General features: G+C 31.9%; 1 protein-coding gene across 1 annotated transcript in view; it reads left to right on the top strand.

Moving 5' to 3' along the window:
- The first annotated feature begins 2800 nt into the window (after positions 1–2800).
- Positions 2801–14219, top strand: part of LOC107450466 (PP2C-like domain-containing protein CG9801) — a 130500-nt gene continuing 119081 nt past the window's right edge. The window contains exon 1 of the mRNA XM_071185117.1: positions 2801–2953. The gene's annotated coding sequence lies outside the window, so the exon portion shown is untranslated. The remainder of the gene's footprint in view (positions 2954–14219) is intronic.

The raw sequence follows: 14219 nt of genomic DNA on the forward strand, positions 1-14219 counted from the left end.
GGTCCTCGTTAAACTGTTCTACCGTAAAGTGCTCGACTTCGCGTGCAGGTCGTCGGGCTACCGAAGCGGGGGTGCCATCCCCTCCGCAGAGGATCAAAATTGTGATGGCATGTCTTCGTATCATCCTCAGGGATGTTTCCCAGACCGTCGCCAATAGCCCATTGTGCAGCTCTAGTGCGACGTAAATGAACAACAACAACAACAGCAGACTGATCCCGCACACTGACCGTAATCAGTGATGCTTGACTTCGGTGATGTGCTGGGAATCGTGTCTTAACGATCAGTCCAGGGAATCGTGTCTTAACGATCAGTCCACTGCGGGACTGATCCTTAAGACATATCGAGCTATCGAGATCGTTAAGTCATATCGAGCTAGTTATATCGAGATAGTCTAATTCTATTACTAATTTATTACGAGATAGTCTAATTCCATTGCTAATTTATTACGAGATAGCCTAATTCTGTTGCTAATTTATTACGAGATAGTCTAATTCTATTGCTAATTTATTACGAGATAGTCTAAGTCTATTGCTAATTTACAACGAGCTACCTTCATTTATTTAGAAACTTCGTTTATAAATTGAGCTAAGTCGCTGTTGAAACAAGTTGAGATTAGCGATTAACCAAACTCGTTTTTTAGATGCGGAAGTTAACCACATTTGCTTACCGAAAATATTTAATCATCCTTTGAATTTAATTGTATTAATGTTTAATTGTATTATTATTTAATTGTATTAATAATTACTGTAATCACTAAGTATTGTTCTTCTAGAGATAGCTCTGGAGTAGCAGATTCAATTTTTAACTTAGTTTTAGGGAATCCTTGGTTAGTACAGATTAGTTAACCCTAGTTTAATCTCCTTATGCAGGTGCCCTTTTGAGCCAAGTGCAAATTTTCATGATGGGCTGTTTGAATTATACGACAATGATTCGTGTAGGAAACAACGAATTAGCCGCATCGAAAAGTTCCACTTTAAATTGCTCCCATCAGTTAGAGTTTTATATTACCTTCCACCTTACTATAAAAATCTTTGTGGTTATTTACTCCTAACTCAAATATTAATTAGTTCGAATGATAAAAGTTTCTCACAAAAACAAATATGTTCCGATATTTTTCTCGTTCCGCAATGGACTTATCGTTAAGACAAGGTTCCCTGCAGATCACCGAAGTCAAGCATCAATGGCTGCGGCCAGTGTGCGGGTGGGTGACCACTTTGATCAGCCTGTGTAGGGATTGAGAGTGCGCGGTATTGGTCCTCGTTATATTGTTTTACCGTAAAGTGCTCGACTTCGCGTTCAAGTCGTCGGGCTACCGAAGCGGGGGAGCCATCCCATCAGCAGAGGATCAAAATTGTGATGGCATGTCTTCGGATAATCCTTAGGGATGTTTCCCAAACCGTCGGCAATAGCTCATTGTTCCAGCCGTAATGGATCATGGGATAAAACATTCGCCTTCCAATGAGGTGAACCGGGTTCGAATGCGATGGCAAGCGCATCGCAGGATTTTTTATTTGTGCTTTGTTTGATCATGAGCCAGAGTCCCCTTGCCTCCGTCAGGCTAACCGTGGGAGGTTTCAGTGGTTTTCCTCCCCATGTAACGCAAATGCTGGTCAGTCCCATCAAAAAGTCCTCCACGAAGGCAACTTTCCTCCAATACTTGATCCAGGAGTTACCTTGTCTTCTGGATTGGGTTCAAACTTACAAGGATACGGCGTTGAACATAAGTAATCATAAACCCAAGAATTTGGTCAACTGTTCAACGATGGTCATGAAATAGAATGAAACAGCAACCGATACTTCTATCAAGAGTTCTCACCTCTTCTAAAATGTGTTCAAAATAAAGTTCAGAAAGGAAAGTTTTTATGTTTTAAATCCAGTTGAATTGAATGTAAGAATTACGCTTTGCGCTTCCAATATAAAAATGGCTAGAAAGCAAATTCAAATACAGCACAAATTAGAGAAGAAAAGCATAAAGATGCAACCAGAGTTACGATGGGCTCGAACCTGCTATCTCAACATTCCTAAGTGTTTGGCGAAATGACAAACCTTCGACTAATGGGAACCCTAAAACGGTTAGATGTAGGTAGGTACTTTATTTACGTCGAAATACAGCTGCACAATGGGCTATTGGCGATGGTCTGGGAAACATCCTTGAGGATGATCCGAAGACGTGTCATCGCAATTTTGATTCTCTGCAGTACGACGACATGCACACGAAGTCGAACACTTTACGGTAGAACAGTTTAACGAGGACCGATACCTCACACCCTCGGATCTTTCGCAAACTGATCCAAGTGGTCACCCACCCGCACACTGACAGCAGCCAGTGCTGCTTGACTTCGGTGATCTGCTGGGAACCGTGTCTTAATGATCAGTTCACTGTGTGACCAATGCTAATTGAAACGGTTAGTGTTAAGAGATGGTATGAGACAGATTTGCTCTTTCGAGAAAAACTAAATTGTGGAAAGATTGTTTTAATTGCTTCCAAATTGTTGGGTTCTCTTCTTTAGCAGTCTAGAAAATTACTCGGTATTTGATATTCCTAAACTAACAAAAGACTTCTTTTCGTAAAAATGTTACATATCCTTTTGTAACATTAACCGCCTCAATTGTGTTTTAAATAGTTTATTCGGAAAAAGTTTGATTAAAGCTCGATGGTAATGATTTAAATACGGAGCAGTTGAAAAGATTCAGTGCTGCACCATCTGCACTATTTTTCCAGTAATCGATTTTTAAGGATGAAAGACACTTTTTCCAATGCACGCTAACAATCATCATAAAAATTTACTACTACTTTTGACGGATATCCGATAACTATTACTTCAGATAGTTCTTTAATAATTTATTTAAAATTTGAACTTGTAAACACATTTTCTTGACCTTGAAATGGAAATAACTGCTGGATTCGATATCACCATGGAATTTCAGAAGCAAACAAAGCCTGTTTTTCCACGTAAGTTTAAAAACATCCAATTTACTTTTTTAAACTAATATACTCTCTGTTTACAAACAAAATTAAGTTGTTTTCGTTACGAATGAGTAAATTATATACTATAATCATGTTTATCTAGCAGATTTTATTAAGTTTATAAATCCCTTTTTATTGTTTAAAAATATAAAAATAATTTTTTTGGATTTTCAGCTGTAGTTATTATTTATAATGAATAATGTGATGTTTTGATCTGAAAGGAAAAGGTCAAGAATTTTTATGCAATTAGACTTTGATAAGGCAATTCTAAGAACTATAAACGCGAATTTAAATATTTTATATTTTAATGTGTTTTGATATTTATTCATAATTTCGAGTTCGTATTTTTTATTTGTATTTTGCAAAACGCAAAAATTTACTTTCAAAATATGTATGTTACTGTGAATGATCGATATCCGCCACTGTCTGGTATACATTTGCCCGGTATTCCCTACACTGATGTGTTTTAAGGTCAAGTGCCACTGCCCATTATGCATTTAACTGATACTCTGAACAGGTTTCTCCTAATTTATCTTCAATAGATATTAAAATATCGAATAAATATAATTATATCAACGAATAAATTAATATCAAATCGAATATAACAAACTAGAGATACACAATCGGCTATTGGCGACGATCTGGGAAATATCCCCGAGAATAATCCGAACACATGCTATCGTAATTTTGGTCCTCTGCAGTGCGGTTGGCTGCTCTTCTTTGGTATCCTGACGACCTGCGAGAAGACGAGCACTTTACGGTAGAACAATTTAACGAGGACCAATACCGCACACCCTATCTTAGAAAAATTATCTTAGCTTAAAACGGACCATTAATTTTAAATATTTAAAAAACTACTGGACGTTTCAAAAACCACCAATTTGGCGAGATTTTTCAATGCCTTTCATTTCATTCAAGTGGCGAATTACCGACAAATTTAGGCTAAGAAAAGGTAATATAATCATAACAAACTCTGATATTATTTTTGGGACCAGGATAGCCTGGCTAATAAGGTGTTGGACTCACAATCGTGAGAACGGGAGTTCGAATCCAGCCGTCCGATGAATCCCCGTATATTAAATGGTGACTGGTGCACGTTAAATCTGTCGGGGTCACAAAATCCTCCAAGTTCTCAAAACAAATCAATACCTCTGGGGGTACTGATCAAGGAATTTTCTTGTCTTCTGGATTGGGTTCAAAATTACAAGGCTACGAAGTTGAACGTTGATAGTCGTAAACCCAAAAATTGGGTCGGCTGTTCAACGACGGTTATAAAATAAAATAAAATATTATTTTCTGTCAAATTCATAAAGGGTGGATCAGAAAATAACAAAACGTTTAATTAAGTCATTCAAGCCGTGGTGGCTCAGGGGATAGAACGTTTGCCTTCCAAAGAGGTGAACCGGGTTCGAATCCCAGCGGTGGGTGGTCGATGCGACTTTCGCCCCCGGCTCGCACTGACCACAGTGCTGACGTAAAATATCCTCATTGTGAGATAGATCATGGGTTGGAGTCCCCTTGCCGTCAGGCTAACAGATGGAGGTTTTCATGGTTTTCCTCTCCATGTAACTCAAATGTGGGTTAGTTCCATCAAAAAGTCCTCCACGAAGATAAATTTCGTCGAATACTTCATCCAGGAGTTCCCTTGTCTTCTGGATTGGGTTCAAAATTACACGACTGCGGAGATGAATTTAGATAGTCATAAACTCAAAATTGGGTCGGCTGTTTAACGACGGTTACGAAAAACGGGGGACTGGGCAGTAGTGGCTCAGGGGATCGAGCGTTCGTTTCCCAATCACGTGACCGGTGTTCCAATCCAAGCGATATCTGGTCGATACGAATTTCACTCTCGGCTCGCACCGACCTCAGTGCTGACTAAAAATATCCTCAGTGGTACACAGATCATGGGTTAGAGCCCTCTTGCAGTCAGGCTAACAGTGGGAAGCTTCCTTTGTTTTCCTCTCCATGTAACGCAAATGCGGGTTAGTTCCACCAAAAAAGTACTCCACCAAGGTAAATTTCTCCGAATACTTGATCCAGGAGTTCCCTTGTCTTCTGGATTTGATCCAAAATTGCATGAGTGCGGAGTTGAACCTTAACTCGAAAAAAAAATTGGGTCCGCTGTTCAACGAAGGTTATAAAATAAAAAATAAAATTTCAATATTATTTTCTGTCAAATTCATAAAGGGTAGATCAGAAAATAACAAAACGTTTAATTAAGTCGCTCGAAATGATACTATCATTTCCGAATTAATAATTTTACTAGAAAGATCCCAACTTACTCTCCCAACAAATGCCATTTGTGGGTGGATCGTTAAAAAGTCATTTGCGACGCCAACTCCAATACCTAATCACTTATAATCGCGCCACGACTTCTAAAAACAGCATTAGAGAGGGACTATCTAGACGTCTAATCTACCTGTTGGCGCCCATCGCTTTTATGAGTCAGGTGTTCTTTGAGGAAAGAACATTTGAGTGACTAAATTGGAAGATGCAGAGGGCTTCCCAACTTATCGTGTCACATATAAAGGAAACTACTAATAAGACTGACTCATGGGTCACATAAAAGAAGTTATTTTGATAAGTAGACTGTAGAAGATAATAGTTATTAGAATAATGGATATGTGTCTGTTATACTTAACCTAAGTAATGTAACGAATTGGTTAATACGTATAAAACGGGTTGTTATATACATAGAAAGTAAAATAATTGGTTGGATTTCGCAACTTATTTGCGAAAAAATACATTGGTTGGATTTCGCAACTTATAATTGGTTGGATATTTGCGAAAAAATACATTGGTTGGATTTCGCAACTTATAATTGGTTGGATTTCGCAACTTATTTGCGAAAAAATACATTGTGTTAAATTAATTAAAATATCGTGATTGTAAAAGTGACGTGGAAATTTCCGGTTCCGGAAGTAAGACAACTAGCTGAACAACTGCCAACAAAACAGTTAGGAAATAACGTTTGATTTACGACGGACGGCATAGTCGCGAATTGGGCGCGTCAAAAAATGATTAGTCAAATTTGAAATTCACGTGTCGTAATTACATGTTAAAAATATCATTGTTTAAAGAACTATGTGAAAAAGTCGCTAAAAACGAAAAATAACTGTCGAGAAAATGGAGAATGATTAGCCAAAAAGTGATTAGTCAAATTTGAAATTCACATGTCGCAAGTACATGTTAAAAATATCATTGTTTAAAGAACTACGTGAAAAAGACGCTAAAAACAAAAAATAACTGTCGAGAAAATGGAGAGAAAAGAACGTAAACGAACCATGGAATAGTCTCGAGAAAAACTTTAAAAAGTGATTATTTATATTCGAAATTCGGGAATTATAAAAAAATCAGAAAATTTAATAAACTATGTTAAAAACCAAAAAATCGATTATTTCCAAAAAACGATCGCAAAGCGAGGTGAATTTACGTCGGATCGTCACGAAGTACGTCAAAAAATTATTACTCAAATTTGAAAATCACGTTTCATAATAACATTGTATTAAAAATATCGGAATTGGGATGACTATGTAAAAAATGAAAAAATAACTCCCGAGAAAATAAATGCCGTTAAAATAATGCCTGTAATAATGCCTGTAATAATGCTAAAATAATGCCTGTAAAAATGATAGCTAAAATAAATGCCGTAGAAAGGAAAAATAACTGCAGAGAAAACTATCAGAAAACGATAAGGATTATCGACGGAAAAGCCGTGAATCATCATAATCAAATCAAAAAGTGATTACTTGAGTTCAAATTTTAAGTGTCATAATATTATCGTATTAAAAAAACTGAGTTTTGAAAATTCACGTGGAAATTACCAAAAAAACGAAATTAACGATCGAAAAAATTATTAAAAATAAATGAGGATTACCGACGTAATTGTCGTTAATCGAGAGCGTTCAAAAATGATTACTCTAATTCGAAATTTGCGTGTTTAATGACATCGTATAAAAATATCGGAATTTAAAAAATCAGTGAGGGAAAATAACGCAAAATCTAACAAAAATCCAGACCATTAGAAATTGCTTGCAATTTTCGATGCTGCCTTTTTCTGTAACTAGCATTTGGTTTCTTTAACTAGCAATTTCGCTGTTTGCTAGCGCCTTGTTCCCTAGTATTTAAAAAATAAGTTAAATGCATGTTTATTATTAGAGTTAAAGAAGGTGAATGACTCAAAACTTAAAACTTTTTCATAGAACTGATAGTTTACATGGATATAAAGTACGCTAATGTATTGACTGCTACTGATAATGGTGCCAACGAAAATTCTAAAACTCAGTTCCATTTGAGTAGCACGCATGTGAAATGGAGTACATGATTATTAGTTTTAGTTAGGAACTTTTTTGTTTTTCGCTTCTATATTATCAGGAAGACAAATTTATCTTGTTTAAAAACATTCGCATTTCTGTTTATCATTATTATTATTTTTGAAATTTTATTGCATACAAAAAAACTATTCGGACAAATTCGACGACACTTGAGAATATGTTAAGATTTGAAGACGTCATCTGTCCTCAAATTTTTTTAAAGTTTTTGAGGACAAACTATTGAAATTTGAGGATGGTATGCAAAAAACGTCTGATGAAACACTAGATTATTTCGAAAAGAAAAAAAAAACATCATAGAAGGACCAGATGAAAAATCACTTTAATCAACACGTGAAAATCGAACCAAGCGTGAAATTCGAATAATAAAAAGAGAAAAAAATTTTTAAAGTATGTGCTCATATGAGTCATTACATTTGCATATCCCCCCTCTCTATAAATAAGGGGTGTTATTGTTCTTTTTTAAGGTGACACACTATCCAATGCCTTTTTTTAGCATTATTTTTTTTTGTTTATATTGTCACTAAACTTCCTATTTTTCGCCAAGCCCTACAAACCCCTTCCGGAAAACTCTTCTTCTATATCCATTCAAAAAGTACTCAAGTTACGGCTGCAGTTACTAACTGTGATTTACAGTTGCAGTTAGCAATCGTGTAGTCACTGAGTCGGAACGATTTACAATAATAGGAAGAATTTAAGTGCCCGCAAATAATCGGCGTTAAAAGCTAAGTTTAGAGGAATTGGAACTATTTTGAGAAATGGTGATTTCTTTGTTATCTGAAAGTGTTATTTTAGTAATGGGGTAATAACCGTAATATAAGATGTAATGATTTGTAACGCCCATAAAAAAAAGTAATTTAACGAATGAAGTAATTTAAAAAGAGTTAAGTGAGTTTTAAAAGGTTAACAAGATAAAAGCGTCTATGATAAATTTATTTATTTTTAATGATAATCTATCATAATATATTTTACGTAAATAAAATCCCTACTGGAAAACAATGATAAGCCACAAAAAAGTAATTTCACAGTCAACCGTCGGAAATCGAATGATGAAAATTTGACAATTAATTATACGAAAATTATGATTAATTATGCGATTAGACGATTAATTAAACGATTAATTATAAATTGTAGACATTTTATTTTGTTCTAAACATGAATAGCTATCAGTAATGATTTTTAAAACAGTTTAGCCTACTTTTTTTTTTCTAGATATTAATTGGCACGCAAGCTTTATCTTAAATTAAACTTGTATTCAACAACTAACAAATATCCGAGATATTATTATTTTAAATTTTTCTGATTTTTACATAATAATTATTCTGGTTAATTATAATAACATTCAGGACAGGAAATGCCTAATTCTCTGATCCGTGTCTTCAAAATATTTCTTGCCCTTCTTTAGAAAAAAACTGCAAATTTTCATAACAAATACTTGTTTATTTACAAAACCAAGGCGTGGTCTTTGTTGCCAAAAACGCAGAAGTAACGAAATGCTTAAGTATCGTCTGCTAAAATTTAAAATTCATGTATGCCACAGAGAATGTTGATTTGAAAGGCAGGAGTGGATTGATGCTTTTTCTCCATTTCCTCATCTTTCGAATTTTTATGTTTGTTTATTTTTTTTTATTCGAAATATGCTTCTAGTGACACAAATACCCCCTTTACCAGAAATGGGCTATAAAACACTGTTATCTGAAAAATACGACTTGCCTCGTATTATGTCACAGGTTTTCTTTGTTCGAAATGTGTTCCTGATGTCGCCTTTTGTTATTTAAAATTGTCGTCTGATGTTTTGTTCAAGTTTCTTCAATTCAAGCGATTAGATAAGTAGAGATTTCGGAGAAAATGGTTTCCATAACAATAACTCTGACACTTTTTTATTGAGTAATTCTAAGATTTATTCAAATGATTATGGCAATACGAAATTACGTAAAATATGAATTTGTTCTGACGTTGCCTGTAGCCATGTTCAGCTTGTGGCTTGGACATCTCTATTGTGAAAAAATTAATACTGTTCCAAAATGGCGTCCTCGTGAATTTAAAATGCGTCACAAATACAATTTGAAAAAAAAAGAAAGAAAGAAAAATCTTTTTTCAGTGTACCTTACATATTTTAAGGTGTCGATAGTTTTCTGAATTATTTGTATTTCATCTAGATGTTTACGATTTTTTTTTCCTTCTTCGCTTTCTGCAGAATTTCATAAAGAATCTTTCTAGTTGACCTCACAGTATTTAATATCAGTTTATATAAATGAAAAAGCGTGATTTCGGTGGTATTAGGTGAAAAGTGTGACAATGATAGTATAAAGTCCTAGAATGAATGATAGACATACAATTAAATATCATTGAACAATTTTCCGCTGATACTAAGCCTGGCTAACCGAGTGTTAGCCTCTAAATAATATCATTAGTAATTGCAATTAGCTTTTAAATCAGAGTTCCCTGAGAAAAAAATTAGTAAATAAAAATGTTGTTTCCCTACTGTTTGACTAATGTAAAAAAAAGTTTAAAAATATAAATATGGTTAAGACAGTTACTATTTCTTACTACTTATTTTTTTATTTTTGACATTGAATGTATTAGTGAAATGTTTTCAACATTTAATAAGAAAATATAAATGTTTTTGTAAAGAATTAGTTTCTTTTATACCCTTTGAAAGGAATCAGCATTGTGAATAGTTTTTTAAAGGAAAAAAGAACCATGTCTCAATATATGTTACGACATGTTTTATTCTATTTCCATATCAGATATGTTTTAAAAAGCGTTTTTGTAGTATCATGCTATGTCAAAAAACTTTACAACAACATAAGTGTGATAATAAATAAGTACAATGGCATGCTATGACACATGGAGAGTTGTTCGACTCAAGTACGTTAACACAAGATTATATCTTCTCCTAAGTCTAAAAACTTTTTTCTCAAAAACAATTTATTTTAACTCACAATAATAGTTCTTCGTCGATACCTTTGTTAAAAGTATATTCCATTTATTTATTATTTAATGGCGTGTAAGCTACAAGCTAAATTTTTATCGTTTTATTTCAAAATAAAACGAGAACTCTTAAAATAAAACGAGACAAATTCTAACTTATAGCTTATACACAATTAAATAATAAATAACTAGAATATATTTTTAAAAAGTTTACTTCTATAACTTGAAATTAAATAAAAAAAAATTGAATTTTTTCAGCTCTGAAATTTTGTTTGTTTTTGAAAAACGTTTAATTAGTCAAAATAAATTATTTTTATTCAGTTCATAATGTATATTCAGCACGAGAAAATCTATTTTATTTTTCATTTAAAAATAGTAATACAATTTATTTAGATATTATAGTTGTGAGAAAATAATTAACTGGGTACAACAAACAGTAAATTTTGAAAATTATTTTTTGAATGTATGTATTTTTAAAAAAAAGACTGAAAATTTTAACTACACAAATTATTAGTTAAATTATATATACGATGGTATTATTTTTTCGTTTCTGACTACAGTAATCGATGTTCTATTTCTTAAAGAATTTTTTTTTAAAATTAAGTATAGGTAAATAGAAAAAGTGTTTCCTTGTCTTGTCTGTGAGAAAGCGAGCCGTTGTATTAAATTAATGCCCTTCTAAAAAAATAAAAAATTTCCAGCATTCTACAAAAATAATTGATTAAATAAAACAATTAAAAGCTCTTGGAGTCACCGTTGAAATCTTTTTTATCCGCAATGACATAATTATGCATATGATTACTTTCAAGCTTTGCCATAACGGCGTTTTCAACGTACATTTGCTTAATACTTGATTATCAAAGAAATTGTGCTCGGTCGTTGCCATTGTAGCAGAAGGAATTATTTAATAATTTCTCTTTTTTTTTTCCTTTTAAGGAGGTGATAAAAAGGAAATGAGTTAGTTGGAAAACCTTGACAATTTAACCGAAAAATTTATCAAAACCGTTGGCTAACCGCATTAAAAGTTATTTATCTGGAACAGGAATAGCTAACGTATAAGTATTTTGATGAAATACGAACAATAATTGGAAACCAAAGATTCGTTTTTATTAAAATCGGCAATCGAAGTTGAGTATGTTTCTTTAGAATACGGGTAAAACATATCTCCAAATGAATTTTAATTTTTAAATTGTAATATCGTGTTGATTATTTAATTGATGCACGGATAGCTAACGTACAAATATTTTGATGAGATACGCATAATGTTGGAAATCAAAGTTTCGTTTATTAAAATCTGGAATCGACGTTGAATATGTTTCTTTAGAATGTAGGTATAGCATATCTCTAAATCAATTTTAATTTATAAATTATAATATCGTGTTGGTTATTTAATTGGAACAGGAATAGCTAACTTAAAGTATTTTGATGAAATACGAATAATAATTGGAAACCAAAGTTTCGTTTTTATTAAAATCTGGAATCGAAGTTGAATATGTTACATATTCAGAATATGGATCTGTAGAACATGCGTAGAACATATCTCAAATGAATTTTAATTCTTAAATTGTAATATCATGTTGATTATTTTATTGAAACAGGAATAGCTAATGTACAAGTATTTTGATGAGATACGCATAATAGTTGGAAATCAAAGTTTCGTTTATTAAGATCTGGAATCGAAGTTCAATATGTTTCTTTAGAATATGGGTAGAACATATCTCCAAATGAATTTTAATTTTTAAATTGTAACATCGTGTTGGTTATTTAATTGAAGCAGGAATAGCTAACGTACAAGTATTTTGATGAGATACTCATAATAGTTGGAAATCAAAGTTTCGTTTATTAAAATCTGGAATCGAAGTTGAATGTTTCTTTAGAATATGGGTAAAACATATCTCCAAATGAATTTTAATTTTTAAATTGTAATATCATGTTGATTATTTTATTGAAACAGGAATAGCTAATGTACAAGTATTTTGATGAGATACGCATAATAGTTGAAAATATGTTAGTTTAGAATATGGGTAAAACATATCTCCAAATGAATTTTAATTTTTAAATTGTAATATCATGTTGATTATTTTATTGAAACAGGAATAGCTAGTGTACAAATATTTTGATGAGATACGCATAATTGTTGGAAATCAAAGTTTCGTTTATTAGAATCTGGAATCGACGTTGAATATGTTTCTTTAGAATATAGGTAGAGCATATATCTAAATCAATTTTAATTTATAAATTATAATATCGTGTTGGTTATTTAATTAGAACAGGAATAGCTAACTTAAAGTATTTTGATGAAATACGAATAATAATTGGAAACCAAAGTTTCGTTTTTATTAAAATCTGGAATCGAAGTTGAATATGTTACATATTCAGAATATGGATCTGTAGAACATGCGTAGAACATATCTCAAATGAATTTTAATTCTTAAATTGTAATATCATGTTGATTATTTTATTGAAACAGGAATAGCTAATGTACAAGTATTTTGATGAGATACGCATAATAGTTGGAAATCAAAGTTTCGTTTATTAAAATCTGGAATCGACGTTGAATATGTTTCTTTAGAATATAGGTAGAGCATATCTCTAAATCAATTTTAATTTATAAATTATAATATCGTGTTGGTTATTTAATTGGAACAGGAATAGCTAACTTAAAGTATTTTGATGAAATACGAATAATAATTGGAAACCAAAGTTTCGTTTTTATTAAAATCTGGAATCGAAGTTGAATATGTTACATATTCAGAATATGGATCTGTAGAACATGCGTAGAACATATCTCAAATGAATTTTAATTCTTAAATTGTAATATCATGTTGATTATTTTATTGAAACAGGAATAGCTAATGTACAAGTATTTTGATGAGATACGCATAATAGTTGGAAATCAAAGTTTCGTTTATTAAAATCTGGAATCGACGTTGAATATGTTTCTTTAGAATATAGGTAGAGCATATCTCTAAATCAATTTTAATTTATAAATTATAATATCGTGTTGGTTATTTAATTGGAACAGGAATAGCTAACTTAAAGTATTTTGATGAAATACGAATAATAATTGGAAACCAAAGTTTCGTTTTTATTAAAATCTGGAATCGAAGTTGAATATGTTACATATTCAGAATATGGATCTGTAGAACATGCGTAGAACATATCTCAAATGAATTTTAATTCTTAAATTGTAATATCATGTTGATTATTTTATTGAAACAGGAATAGCTAATGTACAAGTATTTTGATGAGATACGCATAATAGTTGGAAATCAAAGTTTCGTTTATTAAAATCTGGAATCGACGTTGAATATGTTTCTTTAGAATATAGGTAGAGCATATCTCTAAATCAATTTTAATTTATAAATTATAATATCGTGTTGGTTATTTAATTGGAACAGGAATAGCTAACTTAAAGTATTTTGATGAAATACGAATAATAATTGGAAACCAAAGTTTCGTTTTTATTAAAATCTGGAATCGAAGTTGAATATGTTACATATTCAAAATATGGATCTGTAGAACATGCGTAGAACATATCTCAAATGAATTTTAATTCTTAAATTGTAATATCGTATTGATTATTTTATTGATTATTTTATTGAAACAGAAAATAGCTAATGTACAAGTATTTTGATGAGATATGCATAATAGTTGGAAATTAATGTTTCATTTATTAAAATCTGGAATCGAAGTTCAATATGTTTCATTAGTATATGGTTAGAACATAGCTCCAAATGAATTTTAATTTTTAAATTTTAATATCATGTTGATTATTTTATTGAAACAGGAATAGCTTACGTACAATTATTTTGATGAGGTACGCATAATAATTGGAAACCAAAATTTCGTTTTTATTAAAATCTGGAATCGAAGTTGAATATGTTTCTTTAGAATATAGGTAGAGCATAGCTCCAAATGAATTTTAATTTCTAAAGTGTAATATCGTGTTGGTTATTTAATTGAAACAGGAATAGCTAATGTAC

Source organism: Parasteatoda tepidariorum, chromosome 9 (genome assembly GCF_043381705.1).
Source record: "Parasteatoda tepidariorum isolate YZ-2023 chromosome 9, CAS_Ptep_4.0, whole genome shotgun sequence".
Taxonomy (NCBI): Eukaryota; Metazoa; Arthropoda; class Arachnida; order Araneae; family Theridiidae; genus Parasteatoda; species Parasteatoda tepidariorum.